Below are 24,748 nucleotides of genomic sequence, written 5' to 3'. Positions count from 1 at the left end.
AATAGCATACCATGCTATCGGCATGGCAGACAATTTTCCACCTGTCCCAGATCAAAACGCATGGATAGTGTCAGCACAGCCATCTCCAAGAACCACAAGGTCGAAAAAAAGAGTTTACAAATCTGATGAGGAGTCTGAAGAAAGCTCTCATGAAGCACATAGCAGCAAAAGGTCGGACAATGAAGAGAAAAGAGCTAGAAGAGAGGAGATAATGAAGAAGGCAGTGGCCGCACATCATGAAGAACCTTAACAAAAGAAAGCGAGGTTCGAATGAGAAAAAGAGACCTATGAAAGAATCCGTCAAGCTGCAGGTGAGGACCCAGCACGATGGGTTCCAAGGGATATGAAAGGCCCCCGAACCAAGAATCCTGCCAGGAAGGAACCAGAAGATCCCAACGATTCTCTTGAACGCATGTACCAGGAAGCAAAATCCTTGAAGCAAAAATAAGCTCAAGAAGCAAAAAAAAAAGCAAGGAAAGATGCGGAGGAGCAACAGAGACAAGCGGAAGAGGCAACAGCACAAGGAGAGACCCAGCACGAACAAAGTGATATGTCTCCCAGACAATCGTCGCCTACTACGGAACAACACGACCACCCCATGCCAAGCCCTCCACCATTGCCAACAATTAGATTCACTAAGGGTGAGCAAACTAAAGAAAAAGAGCCTATACATAAAGAAGCAGCAGAATTTGCACAATAGGCAACAACTACTTTCGGGCAAACTTTCGGGCAAGCTAAAGCAAAAGAACCAGAACCGCAAAGAGAAGAAAGTCCTGAACCAAAGGATGCAACTAGTTTTGAGCAACCAAAGGCACAAGAAATTGAGGAAACCCCGTCTACGACCACCCAATAGGAAACAACCGAAGCAACCACACAACCACAAAGAGAGGTAGAAGCCCCGCCGCAACCAGTAACTGCCACATTCCCTCCCAAGGAGCCACACAAAGAGACTGTTGAATCATCTAGGCAGCTCACAGAAACTGAAGACTGGCAAACAAATGATGAGGTAATTATCCAAGTTAATGAATATGCAAAGCAGATGTAGGAGATGACAGAAAAAATGCAATCAGCAGCACTTAGCCGCAGTGCTAAGGCTAGAGAGTTGGAAATGGTGATAGATGCTCTTCAAAAATAGCTAGAGGACAGATTAAATGTCATCACCGATCTGCGGAAACAAGTCCAAGAGTTGAAAACGGAAGCTAAACAACACCAGCTAGCCAGAGAAAAGCAGCAAAAGGAAATGGAAGAGCTAGGAGAACTTTTCATGAAGTTAACAGATGCCTGCAAGACCAAGAACGAACAACTAACAGAAGTTACCAACGAACTCTTAACTATGACTCTGTCAGTTCTAAAGATCCAAGTACAGCTAGACGTCGCAAATGCTTCATTGCAATATTCAGAGCAGAGGATCAACAACTCAGGCAACCTTCCTACGACAGATAAGAGAAAATCCTGCAGTTGCCTTGATCAAAGGTCCAGACGAAGTGTATAAAGCCTGGAGAAAAAGAATAAAGATCTCGAGATAGAGCTAAAGCTAGAGCAATCACAACGTAGAGACCTTGCATTAAGGCGGGTACAAAGAGAAGAAGAACTGCTCAAGGAGATAGCAGAGTTGAAGAGAGTTAACTAGCTACTATAAGATGGACAGCAAGAGACGGACAAAAAAGCAGGTACATCAGAACAACCCCACATTGTTCCCTCAGTCTCTTTCCTTGAGATGAAAACACAAGGGGCAGAAGGGCTCGAGGGAGAAGAAGAATTTCAAGTATCAATAACAGATGCCGATCAAGTGCCAATGGTCCGGACACCTGTCAAAAGTTGAATAAGATACACTTAAGGAGAAGGTTTCTCAGGAGACAGATGAGCAGTGGAAGACAACGATAGATTGGGAGTTGAGAATTCTTCATTCTGTCAATGTTACTCAACTCACTCCCAACCAAATCAATGCACAATTGCATCAGCAATCACTACCATATCCCTTGATCAAGGTCAAGCTGCTATAGGTCAAGGAACAACTATATAAAGACATGCAAGCAGAAGGCACAGATGAAGCCCACCCCAAGTGGAGAAAGAGCCGGCTAAACAAGAATCCTAGATACTTGATTGTGTTCACACGAGCACCTGCGGCACTTCAAAAAGACCAAACGTTTTGTCCTGTACCAAGAGTAAGGACGTGGCAAGCACACAAGGCAATGACAAAGAAGCGGCCTACATGGCTGAATTATCCAAGATTGCCAAGTCTAGAAAAGGGAACACCGACAAAGGAATACATGGTGAAAACCCTAACGGGTGCCATGGCATTCTTCAAAAGTCTCATTGATCTCTCATGTGCTATGCTCTACAAAATTTTCCGAATGCTGCTCACATGCATTGAAGCCTTTCATGTACCAGAGCAAGCAGGAGCACCGTGGATGTTGTTCCTTGAGGGCAATAAGGGTTTATGCTACGACCTCAAAGGCCAACCTTCCAAAGAAGTCCTTTATGGCTTCTATGCCCGCTGCATGTTCTTGCCATCTCATAATATGTTGGTGTTTGAGGAAGGGTTCTACACAGGGTTCTTCACTTGGTGAAGGAAGATTTTTGGGCCAGTGATCAACAACCTAACGTCCAGATTTGTAGGCTACTCCACCATCAGGCTCAAGAACAGAGTCACTATGCATTTTTTGCAGGTTCCAAACAAAGAACGAAAGATCAAATATGAAAAAGCTTTACATGCACTTATGGACCGCCTCGCCAACCCTCAACCCAAAGATTATATACACCAATAAAGCTGTGTCAAGGGACGACACAGGCAAGGAGGGGGGGAATGTTAGCAGCAAGATAACTTGGATACCATTTTTCGGAGCTCTCTCGTTGTAAAAACATTTATTATTTTGATGAATCGGGAACATTGTAACTTCTATTTTTTGAATAAACTTTGTACTTGATGGAAAATGTTAGCAGCAAGCTAACTCGGATACCATTTTTTTGGAGCTCTCATTGTAAAAACATTTATTATTTTGATGAATCGGGAATAAAGTAACTCCTATTTTCCGGATGAACTTTGTAATTGATGAGCCGGGGCTACAAGCTTTCAGATTGTATCATCTTATCTTTACCTATCTTTAGTTAGAGCTCCCAGATTATTAGTTTTGACAACCAAAAACCTTAGCTAAGGTATAAAAGCCAATTTTTGTAAGTTATTATTAAGTTTTGGATAATGAAATACACAGCGTGAGCTAACGCCGCTCACTTCTCTCCTTCTTGCGCTTCCTACTCCCTCCCCGGTTGTCACATTACAGTCGGGTCTGTTGCGTTGCAACCGCAGGTAAGAGCTCTACGCATTGACGTAAGCATTTTAAAGTATTTTGTAGCTTTTGGCGTCGCCGATCCGCTGCCTAAGTTCATCATAAGTAGGAATTTACACTTCAAAATAAAAAACTAAGTATAGGCGGGGTACTGGGACATCATTGCTAAGCATTTAGATGCATTTTATGTTGAAAACGACTAGGTCAAAAATCCACTGTTGTTAATAATTGCGATTTTTGCACTTGTCTAAAAGTGAGATTTGAGACCATAAGCATGCATGCTTAGGTCTTATAAACATGTCTTAAAAGTTTCATTACGTTTGGATGTCATTTGATGCTATAACGGGTGTGATCTGTTTGTCGATGAGCGAGTGTAGCCTGAGTTAGATGCAAGTTGTTTGTTGTTTTCCAAGAGATTGACAACCTCTTGTAGCCTCTATGAACTAGTCGAGTCAGCTTTGTCCCATGGATTGACAATTATACTCGCTATGTCTGCAATAAGATAGGAGTGAGGTTAGACACCCGTCCCACAAAATCCAACACAGGGTGGCGATCTACAATATCACAAGCTTGCATAAAATCAATGGTGATAAATTTTTTCCTATGCAACTATAATCTTTTTATAAGAAGAAATCCCCTTCAACACTGGAGGAGAAGCATAAGTCCCCCTTCAACACTGGAGAGGATGAAAGTGGTGGGGGAAGGGCACATTCCTTACGATATTCTTATAAATGTGGAGAATGGTGTCAACTCCACACCATACATATATATCATACATATGGTCTTTTCTTTTTTTGAATGGCACAAGCATCCCAATGCACGAAATGCATCTCTCTCTATCTATAATTACAATGTGTAAATTTTCTCCTCCACACATCCGCTAATGTGAAATTTTATTTATGTTGCGAGGTCGTAGGGCTTTTGGCAAAAGTTTCGAGGACAGATGCTACCAATCCTCGAGAAAAAGTCGTGATATGAGGTGAAAGGTACCGCACCACTTTGCTTTTTCAATTCACACCATTTCCACAATGAAGCAATCAAGGAAAACTAGTTTTTGTTGGAGAATGTGTCGATGGAACCAGATGGTCTTATTTTGATGAATGCCTTAGGAACACCATTTAACAAAAAAATGCCACAGCTGGCAGGACTTGACTCACCACTATGTGCATTGTAACTTCCTTGTATTTAGTGTACATGGGATTTCACAATTTGAAACTTTCATTCTCTCCTACTGTCAAACATAAGTGAAGGAAGACATTTGTGCCTGGCCTTTACAAGTATGTTTACCCTAGAATGTTGTGTACAGGTTTGTTTAGAGACATGTGCTGGCAAGCGAGTAAACTTGGTGATGAGGTAAACAAACACTGTTTAAGGTTATAAGCATCCAAATTTTTGTTTTTGGAGTTGATCGTTGGCTTTCTATCTGGGAGTTCTTGCCATAGTTTATTGGAGAGGTCCAATCGCAGGATTATAGGTGGGATAATTTCGCCAAGCTTTGTTGGTTGTCCTCAGAAGGTACAATGTCCGTATTGATAATAGATGTTATGGGCAAGAAGCACGTCTAATAAGTCATCTTTGACAGTTCCTTGCACCAAATTTAGAGTGCAGCTTGTCAGCTGGCAAAGCCAACTTTTTGATTCAAAGGGTCATGGCTCAATACAACTCAGAAAGCTCATCCAAGGGTAGCAATATGAGCAGGAAATGCTCCACCAAAAATGGTTGAATCTCCAAGGGTTAAGGATTCAACAAAGATAGAGGGATCTCCAAGCATGTTACTGGAAGTGCACGTTTAGGACGAAGTTGTGGATGTGCCTCTCTTTATTGCTGCAATAAAGCTATTTAAATGAAACACAGATTTTACACTTCTGCTAAGATAGGCCTTCTTAATTGAGCTTCTGTTAGCTTGTCAAGCGTTTTGAGCGAGGGAGATGTAGCCTGTTGCATGTATGGCTTCTACCCAATACTAAGCGTGTATTTCATAAACGTGGAAATTTTTAACGAGTTGTCTACCTTTAATGCTTACCTTTATATCATAGAAATACAGCAGAGTCTTGTTTGTGTATTCCTCTTGCAATTTTTCTTGAGGTAGCAACTGAATTTGTAAGATATAGAAGGTGTATTCGGGGTTTGAGCTTGGGTCCTTAACGCACCCACCTAACCACCTTGACCAATCAGCTACGCATTCTACTTGCTTTTTGGATTCTTTGCCAATGTGTGTATCTTGTGCTATTTGGCCAAGCGTGAGCGAGAGAGAGAGAGAGAGAGAGAGAGAGAGAGAGAGAGAGAGAGAGAGAGAGAGAGAGAGAGAGAGAGAGAGAGAGAGAGAGAGAGAGAGAGATTTTATTATCGTCCTAGGAGGTCCTATTTGACCTATGGGACCAAAGATACACATGATGTACTATGTATGGGGCTGAAGTGATTCTCGATGCTCTAGAATCGGGTAAAGAGAATCGCAATCGAGAGCCAACACTGTGGCTCAAAGCGGAAAGTGTGTAGGTTTAAGTCATAGCTGAAAATGTGATGAAGCAAGTTTGGATGTGAGCAAAAGCTGAGCATTCTAGTAGTGTGTGGTACTCCAAACTCTTGAACTTGTAGCGAGCATAATGTGCATAGTCAATGTGATTCTTTTCCATTGCCCCAATGCCCCATCTCACGTCAAAGGGAGTGGGATCTAAGTCAAATGCCTTCGATAGTGCACATCATGGACAAGGGGATAGGTTCAAGCCTACAAGGGTGAAAAAGGTTCTCTCTTTTGGCAAAGAGCATGCTTTTGTAGTTGTGGACAATATAGTAATGCCCCTCACCCTCTCGACTTTTCTTCACAACAAACATTATTTCCAGTGTTGCTTGCACTAGTATCGTTATTTCTAAGATAATATCCCTTGGATTACACCGATTATAGGATGTTCCTGATATGGGCATGGTTAAGTAGCTTCATTTGCTTCGAGCCATTTTGTGCTTTGCACTGCAAGAGGTTGTTGAAGAAGATGGCGTGCTTTGGTTTGTACTTTTTTGAACCACAACAAACTAGTGATGAATCTTCAATCCAACATGTGATTGCATGGACTAAAAAGCTACCACCCTCGTTACTATTAGTAGATTTGTAAACATTTGTATGTAACTTCTTTATAACCTCACCCCCTTAACTAGAATTTCCCTAGACCCCACTACAAACTTTACAGTTTGGAATAATTTTGCACTCTCGATGTAACTTGACTCTTTTTTAAGGGGATGAACGCCACCGTTTTCATGCCATCTTCTCCCTCATGAGTCCTCATGCTTTCTCGATTCAAGCTCCTCGTCTTTGCGCAATATAAGTATGTGAACATGACACATTTGTTGGAGCGCTTTTCATGATCAAATTACAAAGCAAGCCATTAGGTCTCCCCAATCTCAAAAAAATAAAAAGTCTTTCAAAACATATTCGGTGCGTAAGTGAAGAGTGAGTTTAGGAAATGAAAAGATAGATGAAGTTGGAAAGTCAAAAGGCATATAAAGGTCTTCCCAATCTCTAAAAAATAAGAAGTCTTTCAAAACATAAAACATACTGCGTAAGTAAAGGGTGAGCTTAGGTGCATAGGTGAAGGGTGAGTTTAGAAAATGAAAAGCCAGATGAAGGTGGAAAATCAAAAGACATGTGAAAGTGGAAAGTCAAATGACATTTTGTGTCCATAGAAAGAGGTGGTCGGCTTCACATGAGCGACTTGAAAGGGGTGTAGTATCATCTGCATTATGTGCGAGCTATAGCTATGTCCATCCTTCTGTCACAACTAATAGTTGGTTATCAGTGCAGCAAAGGTTGCAGTAATAGTTTTAACATAGCTTGATAGTTAGCTACACACATAATTGCTCTAGTTGTCGCAAACATAACCGCTCATATTACCGCAAATATTTTTGTGCATGGTAGTTTTTCTTTTGAAAAATCCAAATCCATCGGTTCAACAATAATTTTATCCACTATTTAGCATTTCAATTCACTTTAATCCCACACTTTCATCAAAATGGCCTTTGGCATTGATTTCCAATTGACAGAGAATTGGTCGGCTCTTCAAAATGACATAGTTTTTTAGAAAGAAATACATAATTAACGCATAATTGTCACCTTAATTAATATCTATGCTCAAAGATTATATAAGCATTTAACTTTGGTGTTCGTTTGAGGTAGAAGCTTTTGCATCCAGCAGGTCCGCAGGTGCTAGCTTCACATTAGCTTCGTGAATATCTGTGGAATGAGTACATGATTTAAGGACTACTTTTGCAATGAATCTTTGCACGTTGGTCTTTCCTTCTTTCCATGTCAAGTTTTAGATTTTAGGTGGATAGATATATTTATAAAATGTACTCTAAGGGTCCTAGGGTAGATCATGGTGGGGTTTGTACGATCTTGTTGAAGCTCCATTTGTCGTTGTGCATATAACCGCATATATTACTGCAAATATATGATCGCATATATAACTGGGAATATAGCTACGCCTATCACTATGTATATAGACTGTGTATATAGCATCCTAAATAACCTCCCCCTGTAGCACCTTGCCAAACAAGGCAATTTTTAAAGAGTTCCCAATATTTAGAAGTGTTTCACAATACACAAAAAAACAATGTCTAGAGTGCATGACGTATAAATACCATAACGACTAAGCAAACTAACAAAACACACCAAATTTAGAGTGTTTTATTTTTTTTGCAAAACTCACAATTGTGAGTGAATTGTATTGATCATCCCAAAAAAATACAAGATCTTGCCATGCTCGTGCTGAGTCATGACATCATCAAGAGACCATAATTACATCGGCTATCTCGGGAGCCACCCCTAACGACTTGCCCCCTTGTCTTTGATACACAAGGTCAATTAACATGTGCTTCAGAGATCTTCTACTTTCCAATGGCCAAGATTTTTTCCTTCCTAAGCATTCCATCTGCTGACAAAACAAGGCACATGTAATCCTAGACCAATCATCCAAGTTTTGCTTGCTTTCGAGCGTCCATATTAGCACTTTGCTTTCTTGTATAATTTCTATGAAGCTTGCCACCTCAAGAGCTCCTTCAAACACATGACGGTTCCTTGTCTGCAATACATTATGTAAGAAGAAGTACTTAACAATTTGAGTGTTGATAAGAAGGGCGGAATACTCAAATTCTTATCTCCAAGGAATAAATCAGTCTTGAAAAAACCAGTTTTCCATGCTCTTTGGATCTACTTGCATATTTTTCTTGCGAGGCCTCTAATAGCTGGGCATTCCATGAATAGGTAGGCCAGATCTTCACTAGCCAACCTACACCCCCAAGCATCAATCTGTCCCAATCCCTCTCTCCTGAATCTTCACCCCCGTTGGTAGAGCACCCCAAATTACCTTCCATAGAAATACCTTTATGTGTTGCGGAACCTTCGGCTGCCAGATGTTCTCCATTACTTGCTCCCACCTTTCCTCCGGCCATTGTTTTTTCCATATTTTGTTAAGGGGGCTAGACCAATTCTGCTTCAGCATCATTGTACGATAAATGCCTCTAGTATGAGGTTTCCATAAGAGACTGCTTCCGGGCCATTTCGATGCATTCTAGTCCAGCTCCGAATCACAGATTGGCATCACTACATTGTCAAGCTCTTTCATCACTTTGTTGACTAGCAAAACCTCGAAGCTATTAAGTTGGAATTCGGTTACGATAAGGTCAATGGTTTTCCAGCTCTTGTTGTCACTGTCCCAAAAGTGCCCAAGTCAATTCATACCCTTATTATTCAATTTCCTAGCTGTTTCTATCCAATAGGGATTTTGCGGCGGGTCTACAACTTTGGGAAGCTAGGGGGACCAATGCAAAATGGAGTTCTTGAAGTATCTGGTTTCTTCCCCCCACTTTAGGACTCACGTTGCTCTGTTGCATTTCCTTACCAATTCCCCAGAGCCGCCCCCCAGACTTAGGGTAGACCACGTCGAGGCTGATAGTTTGTCATGAACCTCTATCCCTCTCCACTTTCCACCTTTCGATCCAAGTTTAGCTGCTTCTATAATATCTCTGATCGTGATAGCCCAAGCTTGATCCTGTTTAGCCAAGGAGACTATAAATTTGGTGCAGCAAGCTTCTACATGGGCCACATGGTTGAGAATTTCGAGGCCTCCTTGATTCACGCACCTAGCGATTGACTCCCAACAGTCCCATTACCAAGGCCTGGAAGATTTTGTGTTGTTTTTCCATAAAAACCTTTTTACCGGTTTTAAGAACTCTTTCCAGTGACATTTAGAGTGTTCTTATCATAGGAGGGCACACTGAATATTAATGATTATTTTGTTATTACATTAAATCTCTTTAGAATCATTACAAAGATCCCTACACCCATCATGATCTAGTATCATACTTGCTCGTAGTTTTGTGGGCAAATGAGTGAGCCCTTGTCTCCCTTCCACCTCGGCATAGAGTTGATTGCAATTTTTCAACTTGGGTGACTCTTTACGTTACTTTTGCACCTTGAGATATAGTCTCTTTGAACCATTTCACATCCATTGTCATTGCCATTGCCATTGCCATTGCCATTGCCATTGCATGAAATGTGTGGTAGTCAATCTTCATTATGTTTGTCAAGGCACCACAATATTCCTCCATTTCACCACTTGCACTCTCAGATCTAGCAATAACACCATTGTATTGGGTACTTTTGCTTGCATCAATGTGTTCAATATGAAAATGTCTCCTAGGTGACCACATTGCTTTATAAGATGTGAAGTACAAAGGGACAAAAACATTACAAATATCAATAAAGAAACCATTAACCCACATGGAAATTAGAGAAAATGTCGAAAGTTTACCTTTGGTAGATAGACTCTTGCATACTCCCATTCCTCCAAAGAAATTGGCGTACCATTCTTGCATTTTTCACGTTCTATCTCATCATGTAGCCACTCAATGGTCCACTCCTTTGGAAGATGAGCACTAAGGTGAAAGGTGATCTGCCTTGCTCTTTCTGCATGAGTTGATCAATTGTATGCTTGTTGACCTACCTCCCTTGGGTTCCTTACTTTGGCATATCAGATCAACCACTTTAGCATGACCTAGGCATTGTTTTGCAAAATGTATCCACAATTTGCTACATACTTTGAGTCATAGATTGCTTTTCTTTGCCTTGCCGTATAGAAGACACAATATGTTCCCCTTCCACATTGCTCCATAAGCAGCATGGATGGATCCACCCTACTAAGGTACTATGAAATATATTAAAAAATGGCTCTTAAACTAACCACCCTTCTGCCATGCTCCCTTCTAGGCGTGCTCTTTGACACACAAAATCCTTCAAGGTCTTCATCAAGAACATTTTAAGAAAGAGCATCCACCGTCCATGCACTACACCACAAAATAGCTATTTCCTCTACCAAGAGTACCACCAAATGCGTTTGAGTGGTGAGGATGGTTGGTAGAAATGTGTCCTCAATCATGCACATGGCCTCCATTATAGCAATTTGTGATTTCTTAAGAGATGAGGTATCCATCTCTTTGGAACTCACAAATCTATACTTATAGCCACACATGCTCACTATTAGGGCAAAAAATTGAAACAAATAGCAAAAGCAATTAACGCAAAGTAATGGGAAATGAAAACACCTGACAGCTTCTTCCACTTTGTAGACGGCGACACGAACCTCCTTCCCCCCACACCCACTGATGAAAATAAGTAGAATAACATATCAACATGCAATCAAGGGAAGTGATTCGACAATACATATTATGCACAACATCCGTAAAACCATGCTTTAGTTTTACCTCCATCGTTTTGTGCCTTGGCAGAAGCCTCTCTTCTTTGTTTGAGTGAAAGCACACTTCAAAGACCTCATGTAACCACTTGTTGGGTCCAAAATCATGAAATCTCTCCCTTCACCAATTTCTCCTCTTTGGCTTTCAATATCCAAGGTGCTTTTGACAAAACCAAGTTGCCCCTTTGTCCGTCCCTTGGCCATGTAGAAGGGTGTCTACCAATGGACCGCAAGTCCTCCTTCACATTCTTACCGTTCCGCTACTTAACCAAATGATTCTAAATATTTTGTGCGACATTCTCAAAGATGGGCATGGGGTCTAAAAAAGGATTAATCTTGTGGTAATTTCAATAGGGTAGCCAAAAAAAAAAAAAAAGTACCTTTTCATCCCTATGGGTGAAGCGATACTCACACCCAGTGGCTGACCTATTTGGCAAAACAAAGATTATTTGGCCTCGATTTTAAGGATCAAACTTTTGGTAAAATCTGTAAAATGCACCTCTTTGTAATTGCAAACTTCCCACACACGGCTATAGGTGCAACTATACAAAAGGCAAACTTTGCATCTATCTACAAGGTTATGTCGGTGGCTATTTGCACGATTATTTGCAATTGCGGCTATAGTCCAACATTCCCCCCTACTACATCCGAGTAAACCCAAGAGCAAAATCGGGGATTTGAGTTCAAACAAAGCACCTTCGTGCTCTAGTATTGCTGTTGTAGACAAGGACCACATCTTGGTGTCTCTTCAAAGTAAGCTCTTTCTCTGTTGCTCTCTCTCTCTCTCTCTCTCACACACACACACACACACACATTTATTTATTTTTTCTAAATCAGGTTTGATTAATTTACAAGTGGGAAACCTCAAACCTAGGAAAACCCACGAAAAAGAAGAGGTACAAAAAGTGGAGCTGTATGATTCTATGAGGACTAGAAACACTCAAAGTAAATTCTATATGCATCAAGAGTAATATCCCCAGCCTCATAAGTGAAATGCCAAGCAACAGTTTAAAATAGAGAAATAGGGAACGTCAATGCTTAAAACATCAAGAAGTTGCGATGGTGCCCGATGGTCCACAAACCCAAAGTCTGACCGAAGTAAAATAGATTGGAAAAATTGAGACTGAAGCGTCCCAAAAAGCCAAAACCGTCTGTGAAAAGTGGCGGAAGGGAAACATAGCTAAAGAGCAGCCGACACCTGTCAAATGAAAAATCCGGAGCAACGACAATCCCACAGTAAGTGTGGCACAGTCTCCTCTGTTGCACGACATCTGAAACAACAAGAAGGCGCAATATGCCGAGCATGAAATGTGTTGCCCATAAGTAAAGCTCCCTTCAAACAACTCCACAAGAAAATACGTTCCTTCAACGGGAGATGACTCTGCCAAATGGAAGACAACCTGTGTGCACCATAGGGATGATTTGGAGATTGACCACAACTGATTGCCATGACGCACAATCCACACATCAGATTGGAGGAGAGCATAGACACTACTAGCTGAAATGCATTCCAAGTTGACATCGGCAAGATTCCAATCCAAACAACAGGAATCTTCATTCAAAAAAGGAACAGGAGAGAAATCAGCAAGCATGTTGCGAGTTTCTTGCCACACACACACACACACACACACACACACACCTCCCCTTCCTCCTCTCACTTCTGAGGAAAGTGTGCCGCTGAGGTGGACAGCCAGCTAAGCTCCGCAAACAGGGGCAGTGACCCAGTGTGACAAGGCAAACTGTTGGCACAGCAGCAGCTAATTGGTGCATGCCACGAAAAGCGTAGCTTGTCTGCCCCAATGTGACACGCACCTTACTTTTGCTTACTTGCCATATAGTTAACGTGCATTGGGGTGTTTCTGAAATAGTGCGTTGCTTTTTTTTTCATTGCACCATATACCATTTGGTGCATTGCATTTTTTGAACTTCGTGATGAGCCATATGGTGCATTGCGATTGTTTATTTGTGTTTATGTGTGGTTAGAATAGGCTGCTTACAGTTAATTGTTTGGTGCATTGCGTTTAAAATCCATATCACCGTTTAGTGCCGCTTAAGATTGGCTGTTGAAAGCCGCACTGAGAATGATCATTTAGAGCCGCTTAAGATTGACCATTTAGGGCCGCTTAGAATTGATTGCCTGGAATTGGCCATTTAGGGCCGCTTAGAGCCATGCATGATTGCTTAGGATGGACCATTTATGTCCGCCTAGGGCAATGTAGGGTTGGGTACTTAAAGCCGCTTAAGCTTGGCCGTTTCAAACCACATAGGGTTGCTTAGGATGTACAATTGTTTAGAGTCACTTAGCGCTACATAGGGTTGGACACTTAAAGCCGCTTGGATCTGCTTAGACTTGGTCGTTTCAAGCTTCTTAGGGCAAGTCGCTTAGGGTTGGCCATTTAGCATCGCTTAAGGTTGGTCGCGCACAACCACTTAAAGGTTAATCGGTTAGGGTTAGCCACTAAGGGTCGGAGTTAAGCTGCTTAGGGTTTGCGGACTAGGATTAACAGCTTAGATTCAAAGTTAAGCCACTTATGGTTATGTGGCTTAGGTTAGGGTTAAACCGCTTATGGTTAGGTTGCTTGGGTTAAAGTGAAGCCGCTTAGGTTAAGTTAAATCGGTTAGGGTATGTAGCTTGGGGTCATCCGCTTGGCAGTAAGTCGCTTAGGATTAGCAGAGTGTGTTTTATTTGCGAGCTTTCAATTTCGAGCTTTTGCAATCAAAACCAATTTTACGAGCTTTTTGATTTTAGATTTAGAGCCTTTTCTAACGACACAAAAAATTAATCCAAAACAAAGACATCAAAATATTATACACGACAAAAAAGATCTATAATCTCGCAAAAAAGTGGCTTAAGATTTTGAGTCTCTTTTAACGATACACACCAAAAACATGTACAAGATTCCAAAAGTCCTAATTTTGACCATGTACAATTGTCTAGATAGATACCACAAAGTATGCTTCTCTTACTAAAAGAAATTAAAATAAAGTCTCATGTGTCTAGAAAAGCTACTCCACATCTAATACAAAAGAGAAATCTACTTCAATGCATACCTCTACAGGACAATCTATAAGATTTAGGCTCACTACACCACAGGCTTTATCTTGCGGGTTTGCCCTAATACAAATGCAAGGTCTGTGGGAGTTCGTGCAAGCTGATGAATGACCATGTGCTCTTTTGGTTGAAGCCCTAGAATATGCACATACACATAGTACTTTTTGTGTGTGGCCTACTTCAAAATTGTAGAACCATATCCACTGTGCAATTGTCTTGTCTTTAAACGTTCTCTCAGACCAAAACGTTCTCTCAGACCAAAAACAGGGAGCAACCATTCCCACATTACGGATTTGTAATTTGTTACCACAACTTTTCTTCCCTACCATTCCAAAACATTCCTCATGCAATTGGCTGGCATCCTTCGTAAAGCCCACTCTTCGCGGGCAACTTGGACCTCTTGAATACACCTTGTTGAATTCTCCCCAGGCTGCACTGGAATGCTATCTCCTACTTCACTGTCAATGACAACATATACTTCTTCATTATCCTCTCTATCAAAATCTATACTCCATGCTCTCCCTCTAGTTTTTCGTTGTCTTGCTTCCATTACATATCCAGGTTTATGTGAGCTTGTACCGACGGCACATGTTTTCTTCTTCCATTGTATTGTCTCTTTGTCACCTTCCATCACAGGCTCCTCATACAAAGGACTACCAACAACCAAGCCTTTTAATGTACTCGTAAAATGAGTTGGATTTGGAGATTCTCTGCATTTGGAACTGGCCATCATTGCTTCTATGGAAGGGCCCGTTCCGATGTATCTACCTGTGGTGTATCCCAATCTTTTTGCACATTGAATATATTCATTCAAAACATCACTGACACATGCATCATAAAGTGAGATTTTATGTTTACCACCTTCAGCTGCCAGCCAACTAGCATGGATGCTCTCTGACAAGTTTATACTTGGAATTTTGAGCTCTCTCCCATGGACTCTTACTGACCTATAAATACAAAACAATTAAAACCATATAAATGTAAATCTTTGTTTTCAAGTATTTAATAAGAACCAAAAAAATGATTGATATACCATTTTCTCAGCGCTTCCCCAATGGGCAATCCGTTGCTCCCACCAATTAAACCATCTCTCTAAAGTCTTTTTATTATCCCCTATCACATATTTCACCCACCATTCTCATATTGTGGAAGCTATACGAGAGGCCTCATTTGTAGTCTTTGCTAAGCGCCATGCTTCACACATTTCAATGTGATACATTTTTCTATCTGTAGCGACATGTTTTTTTGTATGTTTGTGTAGACTCTGCTCCCAATGGAAAAGACACGATCGCTCCCTTCCCTCCATTACATTATGCCGTCCACCATTGTATACAACTCGTATTGCTAGCCAATTAGCCCCAGCTTCATCAGACATAAATCCAACAAAGTTTGTTGGTTCATGCCCACACCTCTCCATAACTGTGTTTAAATTTCTCCAAAACAAGATTTGTGTTTCTTCGTCTTTTTCTTTACATTCACATATTGCAATCACCTGCAATGCTCGCATGCTGTACACATAGAACAAATAAGTAATAACAGGTGTCTTATATCAAACATTCTATCCAACATATTTTTATAAATTCACTTACCCACGATCATAAACCGAGCAGGACATAGTTGCACATCCTTCAATTTGATGAGTATGATCAAAGTGCACCCAAGAACTACTCAAATCTCTTGTTCCTCCTTGCCTCATTCTATTGACTAGTTCAACTCCAGAAGCAGGTCCTTTTGTGGACATTCTGAATACGTAACATTTGTTGTTAGGTCCACCTTGGCCTGGAAAACGACTTCCTGAAAGAATGGAAAAACACACCGTTTCTGTAGCAATAGTATATTGTTGTATCCATCACCAACAACCTGACCTTGTTTAGCTTTCTCATTTGACAAAATACTTTTGAATCCCCTATTTTGAACAAGGGGCGTCATTTCCACAAGAAAATGGTTAAGCTCTACATCAGTGGCTTCTAAATCATCTTCTTTGGTGAATGATTGAAATAGCATTTGACGAGCAACTAACATCTGTACTTTTCTAGGACCCCCCTTCTCAATCTTTAAAACTGTCTTAACAAGATTGCGCACTTTTTCAAGAGATTCCCTTCTAGTACCTGGCTGTACATTGTGGTCATGCAATCCCAGATGGATCACCAAACGTGTTATTGTTGTTTCCTTTGACATCACATAATAGATCATACACTTGCAAACATTAGAACAAGTGACCATTCTGTCACAATAGTGGCAGGTTATTTTAGATTTATCTTCGCTAGAGCAGGATAGCCCATGCTGATTTGTCTGTCCAGGTGTTCGTGAAAGAAGGCGTCATTGTATCTCCTTTCACCAAGGTAAAAAGGGCATGTCACTCTGCAACATTGAAGGCTTCCAAGACAATAACTCAAACTCACAATGCAATCTATGGCCATGTTGGTCAATGTTGGGCAAGACCAAAGGTGACCGTCGTAATTTTGCTCCATACCGAGCATCCTTTTATTGTTCTGAATGGAGAAAGCTTGAAACAAACATTGCCATTATAAAAATTTGGGAGCTCATTAACCTTTTTGGGAGTTCCACAAATCTCTAAAAGTTTAGACAACCTGCATGATTTACCTTTGTCTTTCATCCATGAAATGATGGATGTATCCTTTGAATACTCCTGCCTTGTATGCTCCACACCATCTTGTGTGTCTTGAAAGGGTCCTGGTGACCTGGTTAGTTCCACTGTCTCCAAAACAATTGTGTCTGTACCTTGATCAGTATCAACATTTAAATGTGATGGAGTCGAGATTTTGTTACATGGTGTAGCGAACAAAGAAGAATCACCAACTTCTTCATTTGTTTCTAAATTGTCAGCCACATAAACATAGCCATCTGAATGAAGAATGTGATAAGCTGAGGACAGAGAATGGTGAAGAAGGTAATTCTTTTGATCGTCATGATCCCATCTAGGCAACACATCGACCTTAGACTCAGAGCTCCCTGTCTGAACGACTGCTTGCAAGCCTTCAAACTGAATAGAAGGAGGCAATAGGCTTTGAAGAAAATATTCACTAAGTAGAAGCTCTCCATTTCATAATGAGACTCTATAATCCATATGAGCACCATTAGTCGTCCATGAAAGCATTGTTGTAGTTGTAGCTGTCATGTTTGAGGCAGACAGGGAGGAATAATACTTGAGGTAAATAAAATGACGAAAAGAGAAGGAAGAGAATGTGCATAAGGTACAAAGAGTGTAAAAAGCATGCAACTGCAAAAAGTTACTACTCCGTTCATGTTGTAAATTTAATGCGTTCATTGAAAATTGCTCTAAATAGATTTGGAATATTCACTCTTTAAGATATGCACAGTCATAGCCATTAAGATACATTTGAATCAGCATTTTGTCAAATCCATCTGTTAACCTATCGATCTTTCAAAATCTCCCCAAATACGTACGTGCATATAAAAAAAATGAACATAGGAGTTATAAAATATACGATAGATTTATAAAATGAACCTGCTCGTTTCAGCCCGTAGATTAGGAAAAAAGTGACAAAATGTTGTTCTGCGCTATTTCTGTAGAAATTGTCAAATTGCAGGTGAATTTTCAGCCAAACTAAGCAGGATATGGATTTTTTGTATCACACAACTATCGAAAAGCTCAACAAGGCAAACAAATTCATGTGAGTCGGCCCCAGGCAAATTCTGAACCGTTTGGGAGTTACGGCTCACTGAAAATGGCCAAGAATTGTGGACCTCAATTGTGGCCGCTTTGCTTAAGACTAGAGAGATGTCAAAAATAGCTAGTACCAATCTAGTACTAGTATAACAGTATATCAGTACTGGTACTCTATATTGATACTGGTATCGTACTGTACTGGTAGTACTGGTACTGGATTGATATTGGTACTAGTATTGGTATTAGTATTGGTACTGGTACTGGTATTGGTACTAGTATTGGTATAAAGTAAATTGTAAATAGTTAGGTCGAGTTTGGTTTTAGTTAGTTTGGTCTTTGTCCGTGCATAATGTGAATGTCAAAGCTTAGGTTTGAAGCATTACTACTTTGGGAACCAATCGTCTACCTGCTCGAGCTAACACAGTCCAGTACCGTCGCGCGCGCATCATGTTGGTCCCTCCTCTCTCTCTCTCTCTCTCTCTCTCTCTCTCTCTCTCTCTCTCTCTCTCTCTCTCTCATACACACACACACACACACACAAACATACACACTCCCACTATTGTCATTCCGGTGCCAGAAGATAGACCGCAGAGAACCGTTCAACACGAAAAAAGGGGCTTTTTGCGTTGAACGATTCTCTGCGGTCTATCTTCTGGCGCCATAACTGGCTTTCTTCAAGTTCTGATTAATAACGTTTTTGGTGTTCATGTCAAATCTATCTGATAAATTATATGCTTTAATCCAAAATTGCCAAAAAAAAAGGGGGGGGGGGGAGGGCAGAGCTCCCCCATCATCCGCGCGTGCAATTTTGGATTAAAGCATTCAATTTATCAGATAGATTTCATTAAATTTTGGGATTAACTCCACAAAATTAACGAAAATAGCACAAAGCTCACCAAATCTACAAAAAAAAAGGGGGAGGCATAGCTCCCCCATCATCCACATGCGCACGGATAATGGGGAAGCTCTGCCCTCCCCCCCCCCCCCCCCCCCCTTTTTGTCGATTTGATGAGCTTTGTCAACGGTATTGTAGAAAAAATGCTTTTGATTAAGGTTATTGAAATAAAACCTACATTATTTGATATATATTTGTTCAATAAACACATCAAAAATGCAAAAAAAGGGGGAGACAGAGCTCCCCCATCATCCGCACGCGCGGATGATTGGGGAGCTCTGCCTCCCCGTTTTTTTTGTAGATTTGGTGAGATTTGTCAATGGTGTTGCTGGAAATAGGCTTTTGATTAAGGTTTTTGAAATGCTTTTCCCCCATCATCCGTGTCGACAAAAAAAAAGGGGAGGCAGAGTTCCCCCATCATCTGCGCGCGGATGATGGAGAAGCTCTGCCTCCCCCTTTTTTTGCATTTTTGATGTGGTCTTATATAAACTAAAAACTATATAATATGTGTTGTGTAGATAATGGCACCAAAGAGGGATAGCAAGAAAAGAAAACCTCTAGTCTCTCCTTTTAGCAACCGTTAAGTGAGCATGAAACTAAGGTCCGATTGTATACCAAAGGGAGCTATCGATCATGAGGCATCATCACGAGTCCAACATTTGAACACTCCACCAAATAAAAAGAACAGGATTCTCAAAAGGTGTGTTTTTATTGATGATGAGGCTCAAGTTGATGAATGTTGAGATGTCGAGCTCTACACCTTGAGCTGGCATCCACTACGGGTCTTGGCCGCTTACGGCATTTACTCACTGGCGCGTTAGGTGACCGACACGGAGGATCTCTGCCAGTGATTCTACAGCTGGACTACACTTATAGTGCCAGCCTAGTACGCTTCTAGCGAGTTCACACTTAGTGACCGCATGTACATATGTGCTACTTTTCAGCTTTAGCACTTAGTCATTTTGTACTCTCTTTTCTGTAAAGAAGAAGAAGAAGCTTTCCATCTCTGTGTGCTTTGTTCTTGTCTTGTGTAGCTCTCTTGCATCCTCATTCTTTACATGGTATCAGAGCCTGGTGCAGGCAAGAGAGGCTAAGAGAGCAAGAGCATCACAATCCCTTCGTTCGCACAAGTTTTTCGCACAAGTTTCTGAACAGGTCTCCAAAGTGCAGTATACAGAGATTTACTGTACAAGTACAGTGGTTGCGAAACGCTTGATTGTGGACACTCGTTGAGTGTAGAAAGCGTTACAGGAACCACGATAGCAGGTTCAGCAGATTTGCAGGTTTTTGCAGATTGCAGCTATTTTGTCTTAGTGCTTCAAGATGTCTGACGGTTTCAGTCAGATTGTTACTGAGAAGCTTGAGAAAAATAACTACCCTGCATGGAAGTTCAGAATAACAAATTTCCTAAAAGGAAAAGGTTATTGGGACTATGTAGAAGGAGACAATGAAAAGGAACCAGAGATTCCCGAGGCAAATGCTACAGCAGAACAAAGGAAAGCTTTGAGGGACTGGCAACAAGGCCAGAGCAAAGTGATGTATTGGTTGTCTATGAGCATCACAGATGGCATGATGGGCTATCTACAGGATACTGAAACCCCCGCCATTGAATGGAGAAACTTAGGCAGAGTGTTCGAGGTGAACACCAAGGCCAGGAAGCTTCAACTAAAGTCGGAGCTAAATCAGGTTAAGAGGAACAACCTCTCAATCAATGATTATGCCTTGAAGATCAAGAGTATCATTGAGGCTCTTGGATCTATTAAAGTCTCAGTGGAAGACGATGACATTGTCCGTGCATGCTTGGATGGTCTAGGAGATGAGTATGTACATTTTAGGTCTTCCATGAATACAAGAGACGACATCCCCGTGTTCCAAGATTTGATTTCTATGCTTATTCTTGAGGAGAAGAACCTTGACACATCTTCTTCTCATGGCAGAAATAATTCTGAACAGGCCTTCTATTCTAACTCCAACAGAGGTAGAGGTAGAGGTTGTGGTCGAGGCCCAAGGGGTTGCAGGGGCCAATTTCTGGAAGGTCAATCAAATCAAAACAATACAGGTGGCAGGGGAAACCAGTCTCAAGGCAGGGGGAGTCAAAGAGGTCGTGGTGCAGGATCAAGCAGGCAGCAACATACTCCAGATAGTAGAGAATGTTGGACTTGTGGTGAAAGAGGTCACATGTCACGTAATTGTCCAAAGGGAAAAGCAAGTAGAAAGAGAGAACAGGGCAACTATGCATCTACTAGCAGAGATGCAGATGACAGCAAAAACGAGCGCATGTTTGTTATGCAGCATGTAATGAATACAATGACTGCAGAGAATTCCACCCAAGATGATGTTTGGTATGTGGATTCAGGTGCCTCTAATCACATGACGTCTCGTGGAGAGTGGTTTAGAGATATGCGCAAACCAGATGTGTCAGGCTATGTGCAGACAGGAGATGACACAGCTCACCCCATTGCTCATGTAGGGGACATACCTCTAAATACGAAGAGTGGGAAATCAAAGTACTTAGCAGATGTACTTCATGTCCCAAACATTACAAAGAATCTTGTTTCTGTTGGACAAATGGTTGAGCAGGGTTTGCAGGTTCGCTTCAATCCAAATGGCTGTTATGTAGAAGATTTCCAGAATGGCTGTAAGCTGATCACAGAGGGCAAATGTGTGGGCAGAATGTTTACGCTGAATGTAGACATGCCTGAGGTAAAAGCTGCATTATTTGCACAGGGCACAGGTGTTGTGGCTGATGTTGACATTTGGCACAAACGCATTGGCCATGTCAATGAGCAGAGATTGCGCAGCATGCAATCAAAACAGATTGTAAAAGGTTTGCCCAAATTCAAGGTGGATGGTATGCATAAAGTGTGTACAGCATGCCAGTTTGGAAAACAGTCAAAGGGCTCATTTCCACATGAGCGCAATGTATGTAAAAGGCCACTTGAGGTGGTGCACACAGATGTTTGGGGTCCAACCGATACTGCAAGTATACATGGTTGCAGGTATTATGTCTCTTTCATTGATGACCATACAAGGAAAGTATGGGTCTACTTCATGCGTAACAAAAGTGAAGTGTTTGGTCACTTTCAAGACTTCAAAGTCATGATTGAGAAGGAGACAGATATGCAAATCAAGACATTGAGGTCAGATGGAGGGGGAGAGTACTTCTCCAATGATTTTTCAGATTTTCTGCGAATGCATGGTATACACAGGCAGTTTACATGCAGATATACTCCACAGCAGAATGGGGTCGCACAAAGGAAAAACAGGCACATTGCAGAGGTTGCACGTGCATTGATGAATGAGAAGAACATGCCTCATCATTTCTGGGCTGAAGCTGTAAATACAGCTGTGTACATTATGAACAGGACACCTACAGCTGCGGTGCATGATGTAACACCTGAGGAAAAGTTTACAGGTACAAAGCCTGATTTGGCACACTTGAAAGTGTTTGGCTGCATAGCTTACGTGCATGTACCAGATGAGTTGCGTAGGAAATTGGATCCTAAAGCAGAGAAATGTATTCTTGTGGGATATTTCCTTGAACAAAAGGGGTACAGGTGCTACAATCCTACTACACGAGAATTACGAGTGAGCAGAGATGTAGTCTTTGATGAGATGAGCAGCTGGTACAGTAATGCACATGGCACTATTGGGGCTGATGTAAAAGATGATGTGGTTGTACAAAATGTGAGGCCACAGTCACAGGTTTTGAGTGGACCACAAGAGTCCTCTTCTCGTGGCTCTGTTGAGAAACCATGGAATGGTAGACTACGTACGCAGGTTACTCCACCAACAGGTACAGGGAATGTATCACGAAAAGGAAAGGAAAAGGTTGATGAACCTCCCTTTATGGTTGATGCATCATCAGGTTTTTCACATGTAGACATGGATTCAGATGGTTCTGAACAAAGTCTTGATGAGGAATTTGGAATTCCGGCTGTCAGGACACCTGGTGTAAGGAAAGTACAAGAAGATGCTAGAGGGCAAAGGAGTGACCAAGGACCGCGCAGATCTAATAGAGTCAGAAATCCAGTTCAGAAATTGACTTATGATGGGTATCTAGCGCATCACCAAGCCTACATGGCTAAGGTGATACAGGATGTGGAGCCCACATGTTTTGAGGATGCAGTTGGAAATGTGCATTGGGATGATGCAATGAATGAAGAGATGGCTGCATTGGAAGCAAATGACACATGGGAGTTGGTGCCATTGCCAAGTGGCAAGAAAGCTATTGGCTGTAAATGGGTGTATAAAACCAAGCATAAGGCTGATGGTAACATTGAGCATCACAAGGCAAGGCTGGTCGCAAAGGGTTATGCACAGACGTATGGCATAGACTATGAGGAGACCTTTGCTCCAGTGGCAAAGATGACGACTGTGAGAGCTGTCATAGCAGTGGCTGCATCTAGAGGATGGATTATGCATCAAATGGATGTAAAGAATGCCTTCTTGAATGGTGAGTTGCAAGAGGAAGTGCATATGGATCAGCCACCTGGTTATGTCGATCCAGGTTACCCAGATTATGTATGCAGACTTCTCAAAGCTTTTTATGGTTTGAAGCAAGGCTCTAGAGCATGGTATGACAGGATTGCCAAGTATCTTGTCAGTATTGGTTTTAGGAGAGCTCATGCTGATCATTCACTCTATGTACGTGAGAGTGATGTGGGGATTGTGGTCATTACCATATATGTAGATGACCTTATTATTGTTGGTGACAATGCTATGGAGATTGACCATGTGAAGGGTCTTCTCAAACAGGAAATGAAAGATTTGGGCGAGTTGCGCTACTTTCTTGGCATTGAAGTGATCAGGACTCCAGAGGGTGTATGGCTGTCACAGAGACAATATGCTTTGGACATGTTGTCAAAGTATGGTATGGCTGATTGTAAGCCGATTTCCATTCCCTTGGATGTGAATGCAAAGCTGAGTGCAAAGAAGGGTGATGTTGTTGAGGATGTCAATATGTACAGGAAGATGGTGGGTAGTCTAATCTACTTGACTATCACAAGGCCAGACTTGAGCTACACAGTAGGCTTGGAGAGTCAGTTCATGAAGCTTCCGAGGAAGCCACATTTGGATGGAGTACGACGCACACTTAGGTACGTGCAAGGGACCCTTGACTACGCATTGTTCTATGCAGCAGATGCACCATTAGCATTGTATGGGTATACAGATGCAGATTGGGCAGGTAGCATTGTTGATAGGAGATCTACGAGTGGCTTCATGTTCTCTTTTGGGAGTGCTGCTGTTACTTGGAGCAGCAAAAAGCAGCCTACGGTTGCTTTATCGAGCACAGAGGCCGAGTACAGAGGTGCAGCAGTTGCGGCGTGCGAGGTAGCTTGGCTACGCACATTACTTGAGGACTTGGGAGTGCAGGTGGACCAGCAGATTGTCATTCATTGTGACAACCTCAGCAGCATGCAATTGGCTAGGAACCCAGTGTTCCATGCTAGGACCAAACACATAGAGGTCCATTACCACTACGTTCGAGAGCGAGTGTTGGCGGGCGACATCGACTTGGTCTACGTCAGCACAGGGGAGCAGATAGCGGATATCTTTACCAAGGCCCTCGGAGCTGAGAAGCTTCGACGTTTCCGGACTATGCTTGGGCTCTGCGACATGCAGAGCTCGAGGGGGAGTGTTGAGATGTCGAGCTCTACACCTTGAGCTGGCATCCACTATGGGTCTTGGCCGCTTACGGCATTTACTCACTGGCGTGTTAGGTGACCGACACGGAGGATCTCTGCCAGTGATTCTACAGCTGGACTACACTTATAGTGCCAGCCTAGTACGCTTCTAGCGAGTTCACACTTAGTGACCGCATGTACATATGTGCTACTTTTCAGCTTTAGCACTTAGTCATTTTGTACTCTCTTTTCTGTAAAGAAGAAGAAGAAGCTTTCCATCTCTGTGTGCTTTGTTCTTGTCTTGTGTAGCTCTCTTGCATCCTCATTCTTTACAATGAAGACTCCAACAACGTCGAAGATGACGTAGAGATCAAAGGTAAATTATGAGTGTATGCTATAATTTTATGTCAATATGTAGTTTATATTATAAATTTTGCAATGGTAGATGGTTAAATTTGATGGACGTTTTTTTTTGTTTGGAAAGTTTGGTAATTAA

This window comes from Adiantum capillus-veneris, chromosome 26 (genome assembly GCF_014529385.1).
Source record: "Adiantum capillus-veneris isolate H3 chromosome 26, ASM1452938v2, whole genome shotgun sequence".
NCBI classification, from domain to species: Eukaryota; Viridiplantae; Streptophyta; class Polypodiopsida; order Polypodiales; family Pteridaceae; genus Adiantum; species Adiantum capillus-veneris.
This window is presented reverse-complemented; position numbering follows the sequence as displayed.